Raw genomic sequence first — 7,333 nt, 5'->3', positions numbered from 1 at the left:
AAAAAATCCTCCACTTGGGAAAGTTACGTTGTTCCCATCTTACATTTCAGAATACAAATCTGAAAAAAGCCCTATAAAAAAAAAAAACAAAGACAGGACTTCAGCCAAGTACTCAGCTCCTTATTGCTGTAGTTGTAACTCAAGTCCCTTTAAAACCCTACGTTTTGGTCATTTGTATCGAGATCAGGTTTGGAACACTAGCAGCAATAGAAAAACCCTTTGAAAGCTAGACATAGTTACACTGTTGAGTGAAAAGCAGCAGAAACCTCCTCTCCACCACCATTAGAACGTAATCAAGCATTATGTAAAAGTACAATTTAGTTGGTAGCTAGAAAGACAGTGTTGAAGTGCTATCCGAAAGCTTTATGTGGGCCTATGGCAGTAAAGAGATGTCTTTGTCTTCCCACCACAACCACGGCCTTACTCCAAACATAATGAAAGCAGTTGTCACTCTGTCTCAACTCTTTCGCTTTCCCACCCTCCTCCAATAGGTGGAATACAGAAACTTCAAATAATTGCAAATTCCGAATTCAGTTGATATGCACAAATATACTGTTGAACAAAGTTTGGACAGCAAACAGTACACCTGAGTTCAGTCATACAAACTAATTTTTGTAAATAGCGTTAGATGAATATGTCTCTAATATGAATCCAGATGTATTTTCTTACAAAATGCATTAATAGAAATATCCAGGCAAATACATACCATACAATAGCAAAAGCTTTAAGCCCCATTTAATAAGATGACTTTCCGATTAAAAATAGAAGGCAATTAAGATTTACTTAAAATTACAATTAAGAAAAGCTTTCACAGTGCAATATTGAAACTGTCACAAAGTTAAGAAAATACTGATATCAAAGTACAATCACAATGTTAAAATAGACAAAACTACTATACAAGGGCATCTTGTAAAATTAAAAGAAATGAACAGAACATCGGGGACATCTCACGTCCCTTCTCTACATATCTGATTTCTTAGTCTTCAGAGTCATAATTATGTCTTTCTCCTTTTGACATCTGTAGAAGTCTTATTAAAACTAAGAGGTTCATTCTTCTTTGTAGGACGATTTTCTGATCATGATTACTTCTTGAAAATACGTTCTTCATCACTGCACAATTTCAAAATAGTGCAGTATTGCCATGATGTGCTGAGGCATGAACACATAGCCTGTGTACAGTGCCATTCCAACAATGGAAACTAGCATCGAATCTGAATAGAAGTTAAGGAAAAGAGCATCTGAAAGTGCGTTAGAAGTCATGTAAGTACAGCACTAAAACTTTCATGTTATCTATTTTATAACATTGCATTTTAAATCATATGTGGTCAACTGCACTCAACTACTACAGCTCTAGGAAGAACTTGAGGAATATGAAAAACAGAGCCCCGGTAGCAGTGATTAACTGAATTATGGAAGGATGTCCATAGTTATCCTATGGCTATGGCCATAGCTATCCACAGCTATCCTATATCCACAGCCTATCCTAGGCTAGCTATCCACTGCCTTGGCATACACATAAAAGTGTAGACAAGTGTGGGAAGGTAGAATAAGGGACAGGAAATTGGCAGTGAGAAGATATGAATTTTTACATGCACCTTCTTAGGTATTGAGCAAATCTTCCAAATGCCAACATCAACCAGAAAAAAAAAATATATATATATACACACACACACATAGAGAGAGAGAGAGAGAGAGAGAGAGAGGGAGAGAGAGAGAGAGGGAGAGAGAGAGAGAGGGAGAGAGAGAGAGAGGGAGAGAGAGAGAGAGGGAGAGAAAATCAGCTGCTGCAAAATGAACATTGCCATTTTTTGCAAAAAACAACAACAGATAATATGAGTGGCTACATGAAACAGAAGTTCCTATTTGTGGACAGTCTACTCATTTTTCAGTAAACAGCCATTTGATGCTGACCTCAACTTCTTGGAATAGAATAATCTAGGAAATTTAATTTATGAAGTACAAACATACATCTGGTGAGTTACTACAGTTACTACTGTTACCACAGTAAAGTCAGTAGACTGGAATCCATTTCTAGCTGCCAGTGTCCTGCAGGCTTTAAGTCACTAAATTGTTTGTTCATTTCTCCATCTCCATATCATGATCACATCTCTCCTCGTGGGCAAGAAGTTCAATTTATGTGTTGTCTGACAGCACTTACAAAACAAAAACTCTAGAGGGAATGAAAAGTTTGAGTAACATTGTGACATGCACATTTCTAGCTGTTTCAATCACAAAGCCTCAGAGCATGAGCATGGCTTGGAATCAAGTTGTGTTTTTAAAGAAGCAGATAACAGTACTTTAGTGCAGGAGGTCACGCTGCAAAACAAAGCTTGCATGAACCTATCTGCAACACAATTTTAAGATGACTATTTTATTAGTTTAACCAAGAACAAAGACCCCTTGTAAAACTTAAATAGAGAAGTCAGATGATAGCTTGTAATGTATACATACAACTAGACCTTTGTCCAGCTCTGAGATTTTCAAAGCTCTGTCCATAGAAATAATGGCATTGGATTACTCAAAGATCACGCCAACTCAAAATTTAAGGTTTCAGAAATTCAGAAGTATTACTCTAAAACAAGTAATAACCTTTTGACTTCACCCAACTACATGCAGTGATTCAGTAAACTTAGACACACCACTATAAAGAGCATTTAAGATTAATGAGCACGATAACACTGGGTATCAGTACTCGGTTTCCACAGGTGAAATCAGAGGAGCTGCACACGCTCTGCATCTTGGAGAAATCAAGTTCTCACAGCACGTGTAGAACAGAGGCTAAATGACTGATTTCCCTGCTACAGAGCAGAGGTATTAGTTATGCTTATTAGAGCATATTAGCTTCCTGGTGTATTTTTAGTCCCAGAAGACTATGCAATATGAGATCCTAAAATGAAGGTCAGCTCATAAATCTACATTTCAGTATGAGGGCCCACTTAGGATTCTGGGAGTGCAGGTATCAGAGGACACACGCCACCGACAGCAGCTCTGCTCTTCTCCAGCTCCCAGGGCCGATGCTTGGTGCTGCATCCGTACGGCACCTATCAGAGCTGGCCCACCTGAAGTGAAAACATCCGAAAGGTTGGGGGGGGCGGTTTCATTCACTGCCTGTGATGGCAAGTGATACCTGTGACACTTGCAACATTTGTACATTAAGCAGCAATTACTTCACTGCAATAAGAGTATTTTGTAACAATAAGCAATAAAAATAAAATGCCTTTCCTGCACTTAAATATTTGGCTCAAGTTAAAAAGCTGCATGGTTAAAACATATGGAAAAAATATTCATGACTAATACAAGAAGGCAAGGATGGAGATTAAGTTCCTTCAGTGATTCAGGCACATCATAAGCAGAGGAGGGTACTTTCATCAGGAACAAGATACTCTGGAAATAAGAATTACTACCTATCAACTTACTATCTGCAGTTGTTTAAATGCTAGAAGAATAAACAGTAATTTCCATTTTTACTGACTTTACACAGAAAAAAAGATTTGATCGTACAGCTGTAACTTGGGGAAACAGCTTTATGTAATCCAGGCGAGCTCCTTTGCAACTGAGCTGCCTTTCCCAAGGTGCTGCTCTTCTCCATCACTTACACTCTTCTCCTGGCTAATTCCTCCTTACCTCCCAAAATTATTCAGAGATGGCTTAGCGTCATTCGTAGGGAGACACTGCTTTAACTCAACATCAAAACAGTCACGCTGGAGAGGAAAATACTCGTGAGGCCACTCCAAGCACGGGAGAAGACCGTGCCTGCATGAAAGAGTCGCTAAAGGACACCGGCCCGCGCACCAGCTCCCGCGCAGAGCCTTCGCCACGGCAGCCACCAAGTTCTCCCGCTCCACAAGTACCTGCACCAGCCCCAGGACCAAGCGCTTATCCAACAACCATCCTGTGACAAAGCACCGTGCAGACGCGGCCTGCACCGTTTCTGCAGCGCGCCCGTAACTTTCCGGGGAGCGCAGACACGGAGGAGCTCGCGGAAGACCCCTGCGCCCAACGCAGACCTCGACGGTTCGGGTTAAAAGGCAGGAGCAAGAAGGGGGGGAAACGACAGCAGAAATGGCTTCAGCAGAGCAGCTTACGCGGAGGCGCGGACGGGCGGCTCCGCACCCCGCGCGGCAGCACCGCGGGCGCGGAGCGAGGCGGCCCCACGCGCGGCCCCGCGGGTTCCCCACGCGCGCCCGGAGCCGCCACCGGCGGCAAACGACCACCGCGCCGGCGGCTGCCTTCCCTCCCCCCCCACCCCGGGGCCGGGGCCAGCCAGGCCGAGGGCCCCGCCCGCCCGCCGCCAGGCCGCCCGCGCAGCGCCCCGCCGCCGGCAGGATACTGAAGATGGTGCGCTCCCAGGGCTCCAGCATGTAGAGCGCGGTGACCAGCAGGTACTGGTAGTACAGCCACGACATCTGCTTCCAGGCCGAGCCCAGCGCCATGGCGCGCCACCCCTGCCTGCCAGCGGCCCCGCGCCGACTGCGCGGGCCCAGGCCGAGCGAGGGAGGCGGTGGCAGGCCGGCCCCGCCCCCCCGCCGCCAGGCCCGGGCGGGGGCCGCCCCGGGGCCGCCCGAAATGGAGGCGCTCGGCGGCGCCGGGAGCCGCGCTGCGCTGCCCTGCCCGGCCCGGCCGACGCTCGCGGGGTCTCCTGCCTCGTCGTGTTTGAAAATTCATCCCAAAGCTCCCGCTCGCTCAGGAAAAAAATCTCCCCTCAAATGGTGGAGAAGGGTCGTCCCCAGATGGGCAGCATGAGCCACCCTACACGAAAAGGCCCCTCTGGCCCTCCCAGTGCTGGAGCCTGGGGACAGCCCACCAGCGCCCCAGCCCTCTGCTAGAGAAAGGCCTCGTCGTGCGAGGAGGCCTCCGCTACAGCAGGTCACCTCGTACCTACCATAAACCTCCAGCAAACGCTAAGTATCACATACACACCAAGATCTTCATAGCCTGTGGAGTGGTAGAATTCCACAGTATATCCACATTTGTGTCAGAATACACTAAATTACATGACTGAGCATGGACTTCGAGTAAATTGCTGATTTGAGTCAAATCTAGGTGTTGCCGCAGCCTATTTTCTCTCATCCTAATAATTTAAATCGACGTATTGGGAACTATGGAAGACCAGCAGACTGTGCGCTCAGCACCGTCACTTCAGGGGTGTTAAGAAAGCTCTGCAGAAGTCATCAATGTCTTTAGCTGTTGAGGGTAAAGCCCACCCAGAAGTATTGCTTAGATAAACAAGACCTTGACTACATTTGCCAGCTCTGACTGACTAGATTAATCCCATATGAGTGCATAAAATGAAGAAGCCAACTTAGTTATCTAACTGTTGCTAACTACACACTTGCGCAATGCATTTGGGGCCAGAGACCAGAGAGTATTAGAAACCCCTGTGCTAATTGGCCTTACATATGGAGAAAGTCAGAGGGCTTGGTCTGGGGTACATGATTAGCGAGGTCATCGGCAGCCTATACTGATAATCTAATTTAGAAGGCAATTGTTAAAACAAAAGGTGGGGTGGGAGAGGCACTCAAATTGGGACCTGAGGCACTGTGGCTAAGCCGCATGTAAGGTACATCCATTAGGTATTGGGGCCAGGCCACCAGGCAGGCCCTCACCTGTCAAGGGATGAGAGGGAGCATCCTGCACCACACATGCACCACAAAGTAGAAGTGGCTGTCAACCCGCTATACTCATCCTGCTTAGTAAGTAGATTTTAGATTACACATTGCTGAGCAGTGTAGTTCTGCTCTTGCTGCCACCCCACCCCTAACTTCACCCATGATATTAGGACAATGAAAAACAAGGAAATATAAACATAGGAGGATACACATATTAATTATTTATACAGCTGCAAAATCCAACTATAGTTCTAGGAGGTAACTGAGAAAGAAAAACAGTTGACAGAGACAGCTGAATACTGTATTAGCTTATGCGGCAGAATCTGAAGAGGGATTTTCCCAAACCAGAATACACTTAATACACTTTATCTGTGCAGATTTATTTCAGCACGAGAGAGAGCAATGAGAGCATTCACACGATTAGTGCCTCCACACAACTGGCTACAGGAGCTGTTGTCCCTGTCCAACAGAGCTGTTGCTTGGTGCGGTTGCTACTGGAGGAGTCTTGTGTTGGTAGCGCTGCTTGAAAAAGTCGTGGTAATTATGAAAGCTTCTTTTCCATATAAACATGTACAGACTTAAAGGACAAGTAGGCGATTCAGCACAATTAAAGCATTACTCTCATCCAAAGCTGCAAGGGCAGTATCAGTATGGGGCAAACAAGTCCCAGTCTCGTTTGCTGCTACCTTTCCTGAGACGACGACGATCTGCAACTCTGAAGTGATAGGGCAACCAAAAAGCAGCAGCAAGAAAATTCTTGAGGGGAAAGGCAGTGGCAAGAGGTGTGCGCCAGCTTCATGCTTTACCTGGAACATGAAGAACGCTGCATCTAGGCCAGCATGCCCTGCACCACAGAGTAACAAGGAGTAATTTCAGGCTAGCCAGGGTCACCCTCCCAAGATGGAAGCCAGAACTGTTCTGGGCATAGTATAAGCCAATTACATTTACTCTTCCTCAAGCTTAAACTGTCCTCAGCCTTGTACAGCTAAACTTCTGCAATGATTAAAAAATAAAAATAAAAAAATCAATGTTGCTACTTAAGAAAAGTGGACTTCCTCAGCTGCCAAAGATTAATAGGATTTTTTTTTCTAACTGCGAAGTACAGTCTGCATTTTACCAAAATTTTGCAAGAATACATGCTTTGTATTCCAGTAACACAAAGATTTTGGTAGTTCTTACTTCCTCCATCATCAACAGCCATTTCCTTAAAGAGTTTGAAAAGAACAAGTAGTGAGATTTGTACTAAATTCTTTCTCCAAATCTGAAATGAATACTAAATTTGCTTAAAATAAAATCTAGCCAATGTCAATAAAAACCATTAGCTGGCCTATATAAGTTACCAAGTACACAGATATCACTCTACAACATTAGGACCAACCCACGGGATGTTTAGAAAGCTCTGAAATTGTGACAGACAAAGCACAGTTCACCCCCCATTCTATATTTCCGAAGCAGTTATCCATTACATCATGTAGTGGATGTATCCACTGTATCAAGCTGCATCATGTTTTGCCTGGAAAAGGGAATTTCCTTCTAGCAAGTCCTTCCTCCTGGGTTTTGGCCTCAGCACTGTTGTTTTTCAGGCAGTGACACTGCTTTAAAGCAGCTGTATCAACTGTTTTCTCACATCATGTCTTCCTTCAACTTTTTACATCCTGCTGAACACCCACCCAGGCTCACTATCATTCTCCTGGTAGTTTTTTGCTTTTTACTGTCAACTGGCA

The 7,333-nt window shown here is 44.9% G+C and overlaps 1 long non-coding RNA gene across 1 annotated transcript; it reads right to left on the bottom strand.

Moving 5' to 3' along the window:
* Positions 1–1,129: 1,129 nt before the first annotated feature.
* Positions 1,130–4,324, bottom strand: LOC135328471 (uncharacterized). The gene is made up of 2 exons (XR_010389369.1): positions 3,625–4,324; positions 1,130–3,059 (listed from the first exon to the last, which is right to left on the bottom strand). It is a non-coding gene; the product is annotated as an uncharacterized LOC135328471 (long non-coding RNA).
* Between the last annotated feature and the right edge of the window lie 3,009 nt (positions 4,325–7,333).

This window comes from Dromaius novaehollandiae, chromosome 5 (genome assembly GCF_036370855.1).
Source record: "Dromaius novaehollandiae isolate bDroNov1 chromosome 5, bDroNov1.hap1, whole genome shotgun sequence".
NCBI classification, from domain to species: domain Eukaryota; kingdom Metazoa; phylum Chordata; class Aves; order Casuariiformes; family Dromaiidae; genus Dromaius; species Dromaius novaehollandiae.
The sequence above is the reverse complement of the archived record's forward strand: the minus strand, read 5'-3'. Positions and strand labels throughout refer to the sequence as shown.